We start from the raw sequence: 16,772 nt of genomic DNA on the forward strand, positions 1-16,772 counted from the left end.
GACGGTAGTATACTCCTATCACTATACTCTTCCCCAACACACAGGGGATTTCTACCCATAAAGATTCAATTGTGCATTTAGTCTCATGCAGGATCTTCATCCTGTTAGACTCTATGCCACAGCGGGTTACAATAATTAAAAAAAAACACTTTTGGGTTTGGACTGCTGTTTCTTTGGTGTGTGACTTCCCTTGAGTCTTATAGCATATGCTGTTCTACTCTGGATGAACCCTGATTGGATTTGCAGACTGGTTTTTCCATTCTGAAGTACCCAAAGGTGACTCCCTACAAATGGGGGAAGGGAGGGTGTTAAGCATTGCATGCTCATGGTCATTGCATGACTGAAGCCACAAGTTAATTAAAAAAAACTGCCACCTAACTGCAAGCACATCCCCCCCCTGGCCTGCCTTTCTACAGATGGACTTCTGGTACCGGTAATAGGATCATCAAGATTACTCTTTGTGGACCCTTCTGCCAGCTCAGTATGTAGTCAAGTCTTTTTCCATATTGTTATTGGTAAATTTTAGGGTTTCCCCACATTACTGCTAGGTCCAATGTGTTTTACTAGGATGAGAGTGTTAGTACAGGATTAGTAGTTTGCTGTGAATTATTTATATTATAATACTCGGTTCATGAAGCAACTACGGCCAAGATGAAAAAAGAACTGTAAAGAAACAAGCTTCGATTTTCAACTAAAACCCAAGAAGTCTTCTCAAGTATGGAATATGGGACACTCTAATTGCAAACACTAGGTGGTGTACGGTGACCTGAAAGAGTGAAAAACAGGGCATCAGTATCTAGGATCTTATTTAATTGTACTACAGTGTTTCGACAGCACCCTGCATGTTATGGTTAAGTAAAAGAAATACAAAGAAATTTTCCAAACTTGCATTGCAATGTTGCAACAAAAACAGCCTATTCCTTAGCGTTCGAGCAGGTCAATCCCAACGGGTGGGTTATGCACCTCTGCCAGCAGATGGAGATGGAGCAAAAGCTGTAGTCCCGCCCCGACGTAAGCCTGCCAGTATTCTCCATCTCCAGCAGATGGTGGACATGCATTTCCCTTCGGGGGATTGATTGCCTGTGAGTAAAAAGAAAAAAAGAAGAAGGAATCGAAAGGAGATAACAGAAAGCGAGATGTCTATATAGCACCGCTTGCCTCCTGAGGTAATAACCGTGCGGTCCCTCCCTCAGTAGAGTGCTCTCAGTCAGCCTTGACTGGCGTGGACCAAAAATGTCTATAGCGGCCGAAAGAGGCTCAGTGGTGAAGGCTTTAGTCCTTTCCCTCCGTAGCCGGGACCCATTCCTGCTCTCAGCTGACTTCAGGTAAAAGTTTTTTAATTTACACAAAAAAAAGAAAAACAGTGAGAGGACAACAGGAGAAATGGATCTGTTATCTCTGCGTTCGGCAGTCCTGCTCATGTCTCTAGGGAGCTGGATGAGGTGAGGAGGTAGTGCAGGCACGACGGGTTGACTAGCCATTTGGCTAAGCCCTGTTTCCAGGCTTGGCGCGGTAGGCCACGAGGTGATTTCACGTCTTTTTTGCTGTCGACTGTCAGCACGCTCCTGCGTGCCCAGTTGTGTGCCCATCTTCATCGTCTTTTGGGACAAAACGTCTACATAGCTCCACTTGACTCCAGAGGTGATACCGTGCGGACCCTCCCTCAATAGAGTACCTTGAGTGGCATGGACCTAAAATTTGATTAGCAGTTGTAGGCCGAGAGAGGCTCGGCAGTGAAGGCTTAGCCCTCTCCCACCATAGCTGGGACTCTTTCTTGCTCTCAGCCAGGGAGGGCTGAGCTCAGGTAAACATGTTTCTTCAAAAATAAAAAAAGAAAGAAAAATAGCGCAGAGAAGAACGTAAGCAGGAGAAAAGGGTGTGTTACCTCGGCTTTTGGCTATCCTTTCTCATCTCTGGGGAGTTCCGTGAAGTGAGGAGGCAGTGTAGGCACGGCAGATTGAGCAGCTGTTTGGCTAGGTACGATTGAAGGCTTCTCCCTTCTTGGGCGCGAGGTAGGCTGCGAAGTGTTTTCGTGTGTTTTGTGCTGTGGGCCATCGGCGCACCCTGAATGTCTGTTTGTACATTCTGCTTCTAGTGGATGCTCAGATTGGGTGCCTAGTTGGACGTACGGCCTAGGTGCATATTCTTGCATGCCCATTTTTATGTGCATAGTTTTTGTTTGTCTGTTTTAGGTGTGGTTTTATGAGTGCATATTCTAGGTGCAAGCTTTTACTGTTCTGCATGCTTACAACTATGGCACCCACAGCGAAGAAGCCTAAGCGCTTATCTATTTGTGCTGCATGCCACATCAGGTACATTTGGCCAGAGCTTTCTTTAAGCCTATGTCAGCGCTGCCTGGATGCTCGAGGAGATGTACCCCCTTCTGATTTTGCCGGCAACGGTCAATCTCCTTGGTCGGAGGAGAGTGGGCCTAGGGAGACACGATGGGGGTGTCCCCTCCCTTGATTGATCCATGGGCCAAGTCATCCCGAGCCGCTAGCTCTCAGGACATCAGATTCAGCCTATGGGGCCTGGAATGGACTCATCCTCCTTTTCCTCGGTAAAATTCTGCCAGGGTTTGTAGGCGCTTCTACAAGGCCGGTCTTCTGAATTGCACTGCCTACTAAGGTTGGTCTGTGTGCTCCAGTGCTCCTCCACCTGTCTCCGTGGTCAAGCGCCATGGCACAATGCAGCCTGAATAAGTTTGAATGCAGGTGGATAAAGATGGTGGTGGGGCACATTATCCCAGATTTGGAGCCATATCGAACTCTTCTCCATTTCTTTCATAGAGATGAGTTGCCGGGTTTGATTTCTCAGTGGCTGGGCCTGACTCTTTGGGGATGCAGAAGAAGGTTCCTGTTTTGGCCACCCTATGCAAGGCTTCTTGATTACTTCCCCTCCTGGATGCAATCCAGGAGTTGTTTGATCTGGATTGGAGTGTGCCAGAGGCATCTTTTAAAGGAGGTTGAGTCTTGGTGGGTTTATATCCCTTGGATCCGCAGGCCAGAGAGCAGTTGCTTTTCCCTAGGGTGGATACCTTAGTGTGCTCCGTCATAAAACATACCTCCATCTCAGTAAAGGGAGGTGCGGCACTGAAGGATGCTCAGGATAGGAGGATTGAGGCTATCCTAAAACAAAGTCTTTGAGGTGTTTTGGCCTTATAGGGGAGGTTATTCAGAGGTCCTGTTCCTTCCACAGGTCTCAGTCCTTTTGCCCCTGAGGACCTCAAAAGGATGCAGACTCTGGAGGTGGAACCCCTCAGTCTTCCCAATGGGCTCACCTGTTGGTTCAGGAGATAGGTGGAGTCTATCCCATTTTTATCACAGGTGGGTCCAGATTACGTCGGATCAATGTGTTCTCAAAGTTATTCAGGATGGGTATGCTCTAGAATTTCTTTGTATTCCTCTGGATGCCTTCATGGTCTCTCTATGTAACTCCCCTCAGAAGTGGGTAGATGTGGAAGCGGCATTACAACGGCTTTTAAGCCTGAAATTTGTGATTCCCATTCCCGAATCGCAGGCCATTATTCCATTTATTTTGTCATGCTCAAAAAGGAAGGGTCATTTCAGCCCATATTGGTTCTCAAGGGCACCAATTGACATTTATGAATCACACATTCCAGGATGGAAATGGTGCATTCTGTCATGATGGCAGTTCATGCAGGGAAGTACTTTACGTCTCTGGATCTGATGGAGGCGTATCTACATATTCCCATCCGTCGGGAACATCAGCGGTTCCTACAATTTGCTATTCTGGATTGTCACTACCAGTTTTAGATCTTGCCTTTTGGGCTAGCTGAGGCGCCCAGGACTTTTTTCCTAGGTCATGGTGGTGGTAGCAGCAGCTCTCCGCAAGAAGGGCATTCTAGTTCACCCCTATCTGGACGACTGGTTGATTCGAGCCAAGACCGTGGAAGAGAATCTTCGCACTTCCTGCACGCTGATTTCCTTGCTACAGGAACTAAGCTTTGTGGTGAATCTGGTCTAAGAGCAATTTGTATTCGTTTCAGACCCTGGAGTATCTCAAGGTTTGATTTGATACAAGCGGGACAGAGTATTTCTGCTGGAGTCTCGGATCCACACATTGATGCTGCAAATTCGATCTCTGCGGAACTCTGTTTGTCTGACCATGGGGGTCTTATTTACAGGTCCTGAGGTTGATGGCTGCTGCATTAGAAGTAGTTTCCTGGATGAGGACACATATGCGCCCTCTTCAGCATGTGTTGCTCTTCTGATGAAGTCCACAGTCGAAGAACTATGCAGTGAGGCTGTTCCTCCCGTTAGAGGTGAGATCCCGGTTGGTCTGGTGGTTACAGGCGGATCATTCAGGAAAGAAATTTCCCTGACGCTGCTGGATTGGTTGGTGATCACAGAAGATGCAAGCCTCCAGGACTGGGGGGGGGGGGGGGGCTCACTGTCAGGAAGAGCGCTGGAATGCGGCAGAGCAGCAGTGGAACATCAACAAACTGGAGGCCCAAGCGGTTCGATTTTCCTGCCTGCGGTTCGCCAAGCAGCTAGAGCAGCATGGCCGAAGCATATCCACCTTTCACATTGCCGGAAAGGACAATATCAGAGCCGATCTCCTCAGCAGGAGAAACTTGGACCCAGGAGAGTGGGAGCTGGCAGATGAGGCCCTTCAGCTCCTGGTGAACTGCTGGGGCCTACCAGATCTAGGCCTGTTGGCAACTTTCAACAATGCAGACGTTCTATGCTTCTTCAGTTGCAGGCAGGACCCAAAAGTGATGGGCATTGACACTTTTGTTCAGGAGTGGCCATGCAGTGCCTTTCTGCATGCGTTTCTGCCCTGGCCTCTGGTAGGCAGGCTGGTTCAGAAGACTGCAAGTCAAACCAATGCCGTCCTTTTAATGGCTCCGGATTGGGCTTCAAGGCTGTGATATGCCAATCTCCAGAGCCTTCTGGTATGCAATCCCCTCATACTACCATCTTAGACAGATCTGTTATGTCAGGGACTCATTCAGCACGAAGATCCATGCTGATTCTGTCTTGAGGTCTGGCCTTTGAAAGGGCTTGGTTGTTGAAGCAGGGGGGGGGTTTTGCCTGCAATAATTTCCACTCTTCTTCGGGCCCGGAAATTTTCTACTTCTCTAGCCTATGTTAAAGGTTGGAGGGTCTTTGAGGCCTGGTGTTTTGAGTGAGGTACTCAGCTGTTTAAGGTGGATATTCCTTTGATTTTTGAATTTTTACAGTACGACGTGCTTAAGGGTTTGGCCCTTAACACCTTGAAGGTTCAAGTTGCAGCCCTGGCTTGTTTTAGGGGGAGAGTCAATGGAGGATCTATGTCTTCCCATCCGGATGTGTCCCGGTTCTTGCAGGGAGTTAAGCATCTTCGCTTCCCATTGCGGCTTCCGGTGCCTTGAATTTTTGGCAGGTCCGATTTTTCAATGCTGCATACTCTTTCCTTGTGAGGGCTTACCTTGAAGATAGTTTTTTCTGGTAGCAATCTGTTCGGCATGTTGGGTCTCATGGCTGCAGGCTTTTTCTGCCGTGAGCTTTTTTTCTTCATATGCCTCTGGGTGCGATTCAACTTTGGACTGTTCCCTCCATTTTTGCCCAAGGTGGTTTCAGAGTTTCATTTGAATCAGTCCATTTCTCTGCCCACCTTGGACAGGGACAAAGATGAACTGGAATACCGTCTTTTGCGTTCCTTGGACATCAAGCATTTTTTACTGCAGTACTTGGAGATGACTAAAGCTTTTCGGAAGTCTGATCACCTGGTTGTGTTATATGGTGGAGTTAAGCATGGCACGGGCAACGCAAGCAACGATTGCCCACTGGCATTAGGAAGTCATCATGACAGCCTATGTGGCTGCTGAGGTAGCCTCACCGAAGCAGGTTGGACCACATTCCACGAGAGCTCAGGCGGAATCGTGGGCAGAACTTCATTTGTTGTCGCCTGCTGAAATTTTCTATGCGGCGACATGGTCATCTTTGCATGCCTTTTCCAAGTATTACCGCTTGGATGTTAGGGCTAGGGAGGATGCCGCGTTTGCGTGGGTGGTATTGACTGGACCACTGGCAGCCTCCCGCCCTTTTTGAGATTAGCTTTGGTACGTGCTGCTCATTGGGATTGATCTGCCCAAATGCTAAGGAAGGAGAAATTACTACTTACCTGATAATTTTCTTTCCTTTGGTAAGGGCAGATGAATCCCAGACCCATCCTTGGCTGCCGATGTTTGAATTTGTGGTTAACCTTTCTTCGGGTGAGCTGTGCAGAATATGATTCCTGTTCTTCTACATATACATATACATATTCCTATTCTTATACATGTACATATTGAATGTCGTGCACATTGTTCAGTGTGCATATGTAAATTAAATAATCTTTGTGTCAATACATCGTTATTGTCCAGTTTACTTGATGCCACACATTTTTTTGTTGTGTCTGTTATTGTTTACAGGATCCAGTTTCCAGAGTACTATTTGGCAGGTAATAATGCACAGATGAAGATACCAGGCACTGAAGACCTTTGATGATGTTCTGAAGAGGACTGAAAAATAAAGGACTTTACGTTGACAATAATCAGATGATTTTACTTGGGCAAACCTGTGTTTGCCCTTGTAAAAGTGCGGCCTGATTATTGCCCTACCTCTGTAGGTAAAAGAGGGTGGAGTCAGGTAGGGGGAGGCAAAGTACACGGGGAATTAGCATTTTAAAATCTCTGCATCCCCTGCATACTTCTTACCCACATTGTGCGCACCCACAACATTTTCAAAGGGAAGGTCTACAAAGGAGTTTCCCTTCGAAAAAAGAGCTTGCAGTCCCCTGGGTCTTTCTGTCATTAGTACATTGCTGAGATGCTAAGAAATGCATTATGAAGTGTAGTTTATTATACCATATTTTTTTCAGTTTAGTTTGTTCTGCAGTGAAGACTAAGAATGTTTAATGCCATGGCTTAGACCAATGCTTCTCAACCTACTTCTTGAGACAAACTCAGCCAGTCTAGTTTTCAGGATCTCCACAATGAATGTACATGAGGTAGAGTGGGGATAAGCATTGGGTTGGTGGGGGTGTGACCTGTGTCTGTGGGAGGGAGTGGGGGCATGCAGTGTGTTTATAGGAGGCTGTTGAATGATCCGAGTGAACCTGCTTTTGTTTCATTGTACTACACCATTAATTGTTAAATTTCAGTACATAAGTACCATATAAAATTATTTTAAAAATCTGAGTTTTTCTTTCATGAAAAGTACTTGAGTGAAAAACTCTCAGATAACCAGCATATTCAGTCAGCTTGGGCTATTCCCCATGTAGGACGCACTATTGAATGTAACAGCATTGGAGAGAGACAGAAGGAGGGAATTACAAGTAAAAGACTCCTATATCATTATTCCGTAATTGAGTAACCTTCCCGAGTCAAAACAGGAGAAAGTCTTAACTGATTTAAATTCTACATCTTGCAGTAAAAGATTTTTGGCTTGAAGGATCTGTTCAATCCATGAACAAGTATGTTTGTCTGTATTACCTCGCTGCTATTGAGTTAATGCAACAGTAAAGAAAGCACTTGATTCTGAGGCCACGTCAGCAGGGGACTTGAAGCTGTACTTATGTTGTTTCTCTTTGAAAATGAAAATAAAGTGCCTGCACGTGAAGCATCTTGGGTAGTTTGCGTCTGCTCTTTTGATGGGAACAATAGCACGCATAAAGTCATGTACACGCGCTAGTTTCCTATACATACACACACATCCCCCCTGTAAACACACCCCTTCCTTCCCAGGTACGGCTCCTTGCAGCCCTGCTAGAAGTAAGCACACTATGGAAGACCTCACTTACTTTCAGCCGGCCCGGGGAAGGAAAGGGAACTTTTAGACAACTCATATCACCTGGATCAATGGCTTCGAAGACTGTCCTCCAAGTCTTCACTTTCCAATGTAGCCATGGCTTAGCTTTTCCATATCTTTCTGCCTCGGAGGTTGATGTACTAAGCTGAGCTGAATTGTGCGCAGAGGTGGTGATTTTCCACGCGTAATTTCTCTACCAGGACTTATATGTAAATGAGCCTGACAGCGATGTTTTCTATGGGTATCTTTGTAAGATAACCACACCATTGAGATGTAATTGTCTTTTTTGCAAGAAATGGCCTGCAAAGCCATTTTCACTCTCAATTCTTCGCGGAATTCATTTTTACTGAGCTGCTTTGCGTGATTTTACATCACAGGAGCTCATTAATGATGAATTTAAACAGACTTCTGTGTATAGCAAACTACACGCGTGTTTACTACTTGCAAATATTTGCCTAGAGTGGGCACTATATGCACAAAGTAATGTGCAAAAGGCCAAAACATCAGAATTTCACTTCCTTATGGGCCATTTTGCATGTTGTTGCATGCCTGGTATCTACTCTAGGCAAATATTTGCACCTTAGGGGTAGATTTTCAGACGAGCGCGAACAGCCTACTTTTGTTTGCGCTCCAGGCGCAAACAAAAGTACGCTGGATTTTAGTAGATACGCGCGTAGTCGCGCGTATCGGCTAAAATCCTGGATCGGCGCGCGCAAGGCTATCGATTTCGTATAGCCTGCGCGCGCCGAGCCGCGCAGCCTACCCCCGTTCCCTCCTAGGCCGCTCCGAAATCAGAGCGGCCTAGGAGGGAACTTTCCTTTGCCCTCCCCTCACCTTCCCCTCCCTTCCCCTACCTAACCCACCCGCCCGGCCCTGTCTAAACCCCCATCCTACCTTTGTCGGGGGATTTACGCCTCCCGGAGGGAGGCGTAAATCCCCGCGCGCCAGCGGGCCTCCTGCGCGCCGGGCCGCGACCTGGGGGCGGGTACGGAGGGCGCGGCCACGCCCCCGGACCGTAGCCACGCCCCCGTACCCGCCCCCAAAACGCTGCCGACACGCCCCCGCAACGCCGCACGCTCCGGCCCCGCCCCCCGACACGCCCCCCGACACGTCCACTCCGAAAACCCCAGGACTTACGCGAGTCCCGGGGTTCTGCGCGCGCCGGTGAGCCTATGTAAAATAGGCTCACCGGCGCGCAGGGCCCTGCTCGCGTAAATCCGCCCGGTTTTGGGCGGATTTACGCGAGCAGGGCTCTGAAAATCCACCCCTTAGTGTATTGACCTCATAGGGGCGGATTTTCAGAGCCCTGCTCGCGTAAATCCGCCCAAAACCGGGCGGATTTACGCGAGCAGGGCCCTGCGCGCCGGGAAGCCTATTTTACATAGGCCTCCCGGCGCGCGCAGAGCCCCGGGACTCGCGTAAGTCCCGGGGTTCTCGGAGGGGGGCGTGTCAGGGGCGTGTTGGGGGGCGGGCCCGGTCGTCGCGGTGTTCCGGGGGCGTGTCGGCAGCGTTTTGGGGGCGGGTACGGGGCGTGGCTACGGCCCGGGGGCGTGGCCGCGCCCTCCGTACCCGCCCCCAGGTCGCGGCCCGGCGCGCAGCAGGCCCGCTGGCGCGCGGGGATTTACGTCTCCCTCCGGGAGGCGTAAATCCCCCGACAAAGGTAAGGGGGGGGTGTAGACAGGGCCGGGTGGGTGGGTTAGGTAGGGGAAGGGAGGGTAAGGTGAGGGGAGGGCAAAGGAAAGTTCCCTCCGAGGCCGCTCCGATTTCGGAGCGGCCTTGGAGGGAACGGGGGGAGGCAGCGCGGCTCGGCGCGCGCAGGCTATACAAAATCGATAGCCTTGCGCGCGCCGATCCAGGATTTTAGTGGATACGCGCGGCTCCGCGCGTATCTACTAAAATCCAGCGTACTTTTGCTTGAGTCTGATGCGCAAGCAAAAGTAGGCTGATCGCGCTTCTTTTAAAATCTACCCCATAATCTGCTAAAATGCATCTACTTATTCTCTGTTCTGAATCTCATGCTCTTCTCACCATCCCATGCACTAAAACGATCTCCTGTATCCACGCTTTCTTTTTTTTAGCAACCTCCCTATGGAATAATTTTCTGCGTGATGTCCAAGCAGTTTCCACTCTGGCAGTCTTCTAAAAAAAGCTAACCTGTTCAAAATGGCTTCCCTTGACCCCCAATTCCCTCAGTTTTGCTGCACTATTGTCCATATTACAGATTGCTTCGTACCAATGTTCTTTGTGTAAAACACCTTCAGTAAAATGTCTTACTAAACAAATAGAGTTCCATTGTAAGCAGTTTCACTTCAAGTGTTCGGGACACCCGTGGTTGATCTTACCGCAGTTTTCTTTGCCACAGCCCAGTTCCTTCCAGTCCCAAACCAACCAACTAACCAATAAGATTCTCCACTTGAATGATAGAAAACCCGCTTCCTCCATAGCACCTTTGATCTTAGGGTGTGCCAATACGTTATCTTTTCTCAGGTTTCAGGTTATATTTTTAAGTCTGCTAATATTGACCTGTTATTTTCCTCAGATAAAAAAAAAGTTCAAAAACACCAGCGCTAAGAAGTGTTCCATGAAGGGAAATCCATCTTGGAGCCCCGATTTCCAGTAGAGCTATTAATAGGCCAATGAGGTGTCATCAGCAGAAGAAATGTGCCAGCAGTTTCCAACCCAGGTACAGCACTCAGCCAAAGAAAACAGTTCTTAATGCCACAGGGATTCTGTCACGGTTCCACCGCAGACAAGCCGTCTACCAGGGAGCCGAAAAAAAGTTATTTGAGTTATCAGATTCCTATTTCCTTCCTTCTTGTAAAGGTTAGTAATCATTGCTGACACCATTCCCACTACAGAGAGCTCGGCTCACACACACCATCGCCAGAACGGAAACTCATTAGACTTTCACAGGAAATGAAGGAGAAGCAGAAAAACTTTCAATTCTATGCAGCCTAGAGAGTGAATGAAGGGAATGCTTTAAGTCAGGATTTCAGGGTTTTAGAATTTGCTTCTAAAGGAATACACCTATGAAAACAGTCCTTATTCAGTGCAGCACAGCATCAGATGTTCTTGTCCTAATGCGTATCTCAAGATGGGTGAAAGCTTTGAGGTCAAACTGAAAGCAAGCAAATTTCAGTCTAGAATTAGAATTTCCCCAGATTTCTTAATTTGACAAATTCTGCTGAAATTTTGACATTTTTTTAAAAACTTGTTTTTCAGCTCACAGGGGCAACTCATTCATTGTCTAATGAATATGGGCAATGGGAATTTACGACATAATCATTCTGCCCACCCAAGAGAGTGTAACTAGGTGGGGCTTAGTCTGTCTGGTGCCACTGTGTGCTGGAAGGAAGGGATTGTCCGACAGTATGACTAAGCAGAAGCCTCAAATTTAAACTGTTATTTATTCATACTTACAGACTGCAATTCCATAATAATGCTCAAAGCCTGACACTGCCCTGCACACTCTCAGTTGATTTGATCTCTGGTCAGTTGACAGTCAGTCACATAGCAGCTACAGTCCTGTTCAGTGTGTGGCCCTCTACCTGATGTGGTCCAGGTCATAAATCTGGAGTGCACCCACTTTTTGTGCTGTAGTCCGAGAGTGGGGAATAGTGCACTTGTTTGTTGAAATAGTACATTAAGGTCCAGGTTGAGTGCAGCTGCATCTTTTCCATCTCTCACCAATTGAACTGATGCTAGTTACAGCAGCGGAGGATGCTGTGCTATGAGCTCTTCTGCAGAGCTCAGGCTTCCTACTAGTGGGCCTGATAGTAGCCCAGGGTGATGTAGTCTGAAGTTGGCAATCAGAGGCATTGTTCTGAGGCAAGTGCCCTCCTTCTCCAGAATGGATTTACCCAAAACTGCTACATCTTTTTGAAGGAGTTAATAAACATGTGGATAAAGGTGAACCAGTAGATGTAGTGTACTTGGATTTTCAGAAGGCGTTTGATAAAGTTCCTCATGAGAGGCTTCTAGGAAAAGTAAAATCATGGGATAGGTGGCGATGTCCTTTCGTTGCTTACAAACTGGCTAAAAGACAGGAAACAGAGAGTAGGATTAAATGGACAATTTTCTCAGTGGAAAGAGGTAAATAGTGGAGTGCCTCAGGGATCTATACTTGGACCTGTGCTTTTCAATATATTTATAAATGATCTGGAAAGGGATACAAGTGAGGAGGTCAAATTTGCAGATGACACAAAATTATTCAGAGTAGTTAAATCCCAAGTGGATTGTGATAGATTGCAGGAGGACCTTGTGAGACTGGAAGAATTGGCATCCAAATGGCAAATGAAATTTAATGTGGACAAATGCAAGGTGTTGTAATAGGGAAAAATAACCCTTGCTGTAGTTACACAATGTTAGGTTCCATATTAGGAGTTACCAGCCAAGAAAAAGAACTAGGCATCATAGTGGATAACACATTGAAATCGTCAGCTCAGTGTACTGTGGCAGTCCAAAAAGCAAACAGAATGGTAGGAATTATTAGAAAGGCAATGGTGAATAAAATGGAGAATGTCATAATGCCTCTTTTTCGCTCCATGGTAAGGCCACACCTAGAGTACCGTGTGCAATTCTGGTCATCACATCTCAAAAAAGATATAGTTGCACTGAAGAAGGTACAGAGAACAGCGACCAAAGTGATAAAGGGGATGGTGCGGCTCCCCTATGAGGAAAGGCTGAAGAGGTTAGGGCTGTTCAGCTTGGAGAAGAGACGGCTGAGGGGGGATATGGTAGAGGTCTATAATATGAGAGGACTAGAATGGGTAATTATTAATCTATTATTTACTCTTTCAGATAATACAAGGACTAAGGGGCATTCCATGAAGCTACCAAGTAACACATTAAAACAAATTGGAGAAATTTGTTTTCACTCAATGCACAATAAAGCTCTGGAATTCATTGCCAGAGGATGTGGTTAGGACAGTTAGTGTAGCTGGGTTTTAAAAAGTCTAGATAAGTTCCTGGAGGAGAAGTCCATAACTGCTTAGGCCCAGATTTTCAAAGCCCTACGAGCATAAACCCGGAGGATTTACGTGTGTAGGTGGGGTTTCGCGCGCTGGGCCTATTTTAGAAAGGCCCGGCGACGTGCGTAAAGCCCCGGGACGTGCGTATGTCCTGGGGCTTCAAAAAAGGGGCTGGGAGGGGGCAGGGCGGGTGGTCTGGGGGCGGGGCCATAGGCCTCCGGCATAGTGGCCATTTGCCAAAGGCAGGCGCAAGAGGTAAAATAAAGGTCGGGAGGGGTTTAGGATAGGGCTAGGGGGCGGGAGGGGAAGGGGAAGGGTTAGGTTAGGGGGTTAGGAAGTTCCCTCCAAGGTTGCTCTGAAATCTGAGTGGCCTGGGAGGGAACGGGGGAAGGCCGCGGGCGTCGGCGTGCTCTAGATGCACTAGTGTACACCCCCTTGTGCGCACCGATCCCTGATTTTATAACATGCATGCACATATTATAAAATCAGGCATCCATGTGCGTTCGCCGGGTAGCTCGTGCACATGGACGCCCACACATAGGTTTTAAAATCTACCCCTTAGGGAATAGCCACTGCTATTACTGGCATTAGTAATACTACTTAATGTTTGGGTTCTTGCCAGGCACTTGTAACCTGGATTGGCCACTGTTGGAAACAGGGTGCTGGACTTGATGGATCCTTGGTCTGACCCAATATGGCATCTTCATATGTTCTTATGCATGGCAGCATCACACTCTGCAATAAATGACAAGAGGTTTGAATCCTGCTGCCTGGTGGCAGTCTAAACTAGTCCTATGCCTAGGATTTTCTATTAGCATGTAGTGGCAGGCATTGGACTACCTTCTATTTTTCCACCTCTGTCTCTGACACCTCCTCTTTCCATTCCTCCTCCACCTTTTCTTCATCCTATTCCTCCTCTGTCTCCTCCAGCTTTCCCAGCTGCTGCTGGACCACCGGTGCCCATGGCCCATGGAAGGCAGCCACTTCCTCCTCAACAGCAGCAACAGCTGCAAGCACTGTTGGTGATACAAGCCTGGAAGGGGCAAGACTCCAGAGATTGAGTAAAAATGGCTGTGGGCCCTCCTTCTCACCACCACTGGTATTCCTGTCACCTGCACCACTCCCCATTCCATTAAAAACAAGTAAAAAAACAAACAAACTGCAGAGTAAATTTGTATCACACTGTTTTTCTTTCTTTTTTTTTTTTTTAATTATAGGCTAGATCCGTAGATATTATGGAAAAACATTATTCTAGTTTCTAGGTTTTATACAAATATACTCATCCTGAAGATGTGGTTGCTGTAGGTTGAATAATTCAGGTGATAAACGTGTATGCAGATAGACAAAGTGAATACATAAGTGGGGGTTTTTTAATAGAAAAAAGTGCTAAAAATTAAGCAAATATAAAAAGTAAAAGAAAACAATCCTCATACCCATTACACTCACAAAAACTGTAAACCGCCCTTACTCTTGCTCTCTTTGTTTCTTTTTGGCTCCTTACTCTCTCCTCTAGTAGAAAAAAGGAGGTAGTAATGTCTCGGTAAATCATTGGTGAGAGCTCACTTGGAGTACTGTATCCAGTTATTAGGCTGAATCTTTAAAAGGATCTAGGCAGAGCAGAGATGTTTGGAAAACGGTTATCAAAATAGTGCAGAGTCTGCACCAAAAGCCCTATGTGATGTCACTTAAACCCCTTCGTACTGTATGTACATCCTAGAGAAGGAAAGAGAGTGGAGTATATGATAGAGACATTGAAATATCTCAAGGATTTAAATAGCATACAAGAAGCAAATATTTTACAGTGTATAGTAAGCTCTAGATTGAAAAAGAGGTCATGATATAAGGCAGTGTTTCCCAACCAGTGTGCCATGGCACACTGGTGTGCCTTCTATTCTGATCAGGTGGGCGTGCCACAAAAAAATCACCACTAGCTGATGCTTAGATCCACACCAGCATCCGGGCTTTGCTCTCAGCAACAAGAGACACCAGTGGTGGCTCTTAAACATGTAACAATTCCTTTCTGAGAACGTGTAATCCATGCATGTCTCTTCTTCCTAGCTACTGCATTAGCCCTACAGTGTGGAAATTAATGGGCAGCATGCAAGGCATGGATTACCAGGTCCTGCTTTGTTTGGCACACATAATACCTCTTCATCTCCCCCCTCGGAGTTCTTCTAGCCTCTGTCTTATTCCCAGGCAGAGTGAGATGGGGAGAGTCCACATGGTGTATTAGATGTGACTCACTCTGTGTGTTGGGAGCAGCAGCAGTGAAGGAAATCTGGCAGCCACATGTGGCAACCAAGTTAACTAACCAAGCTAGCTGTCGATACCACACTGATCTCTCCCTTCTCCTGCATTTGTGTATAATAGAAACTGGCCCATTGTAATATGAATCTCTCCAAGTTCACATTGCCTGCTCCATGGAGGCTTGTGGACTGCACAACATTTTTGTTTACATAGGTGTGCCATTGACTTGAAAAGGTTGGGAAGCTGATATAAGACTCCAGAGGGGTAGAGTCAGGTAACCATCATGAAATATTTCTTTGTGGAAAGGATGGTGGATGTATGGAACAGTCTCCCAGAAGAAAAGTGGAAGCCAAAACTATCATAGGACTTGAGAAAACATAGGATAAGCAGAGGATCCTTAGACTCAAAGAAGTGAAGGAAGTCTGAGATCAATCAAGGTCTATGTCTCAACAACAACTAGGGTTTAGTTGGAGGATGTGGATTAGGAACTGGGGAGGGGGGCCGACTCAGCAAAGGAAGGATTTTGGGAGAGGGGGCCTGGTGTTGTCACGTGATTCTAAATATGGATTTTTTTTTCTTTTTTACTTTTAAGCCATCTTTACAGATGGCAGGGGGTGGGTGGGAGTCTAGACAGATCTCCAGGGGAGATTTTTCAACATTGAGGGGAGGTTTAGGGCTGTCATGGCCCTTTAAATTGAAACACAGAGGCATCCGGATGCACATTAGCATCCCAATGCCTCCTCAAAACATTACCTACAACTCCTGCGTGGTAGCTAAGTTTTCAGTCAATAGCGTGACTTGCGTTGTTTTTGGCAATCCATGTTATTTGAGTAGCATTAAATTAGCTGCTTTGTGAGCATTTAAAAATGTACGCTTGCAAAGCAGCTCATTTTAATGGAGGCAGGTTTTTAGGGAAAACATTGTGGGATATCGCTAATATCGCCATCATATAGGGATATCGCATGATAAGCAGCATTTTTCAGGGAATAAAAGCTGTTTTCATGCATAATACCTTTATCACAGTTTGGTAAATGTATCCCTTAGATTGTGAGCCCTATGGGGACAGGGAAATACCTACAGTACATGAATGTAATTCGCTTTGAAGCGGCTGCCAATCATGAAATGAGGACTACAAACAAAAAAACAAAAAAAAAAAAACAAATATGGAAGGGTACACCAAAGCATTAGAAATGTTCAATGATTTGCCAGTAATATGTAATGTAACACCAACTTATTCCATTTGTAAAGAGAAGAAAGCTAATCACTTCAAAGCTATGGAGAAAACCAGCCACAAGCTGAAACCTTGGCTTTCTAAGCATGAGTATTTTGCATTATGTTCCAGTTGTTGAGCATTGCAGTGATCTGAAGCAAACCATTTCTTCTGTCAGCTTTCAAGGATTAGAGGTAGCACATAGAGATGCAAGAGGAGGTCATTAAGATAAGAAGCTTTTAGGATACTTCATTTAGGACCATTTTAGGATACTTCATTTAGGATCAATGATCTTAATAATGATTTGGGCCTTGCTTGTATATTAGAGATTAAATAATGAAAATAGATTCTTCTTGTTACGCCCGTCGGTCGCAGACGGCTGTGACCGCTGTTGCTCACCTCCTTCTTTGCAGCTTTGACTCCGTGGGGAAGACTTGCGGCCTCCACCAGCTATCGCCGACCTGCCTACTGTTCCAGGGCCTCCCTGGACGCCACGGACGCTGCCGACCGCCACTTTGCCCTCGGAATTCCCTAGGCGTGCGTGCGCAC

Source organism: Rhinatrema bivittatum, chromosome 10, assembly GCF_901001135.1.
Source record: "Rhinatrema bivittatum chromosome 10, aRhiBiv1.1, whole genome shotgun sequence".
NCBI lineage: Eukaryota > Metazoa > Chordata > Amphibia > Gymnophiona > Rhinatrematidae > Rhinatrema > Rhinatrema bivittatum.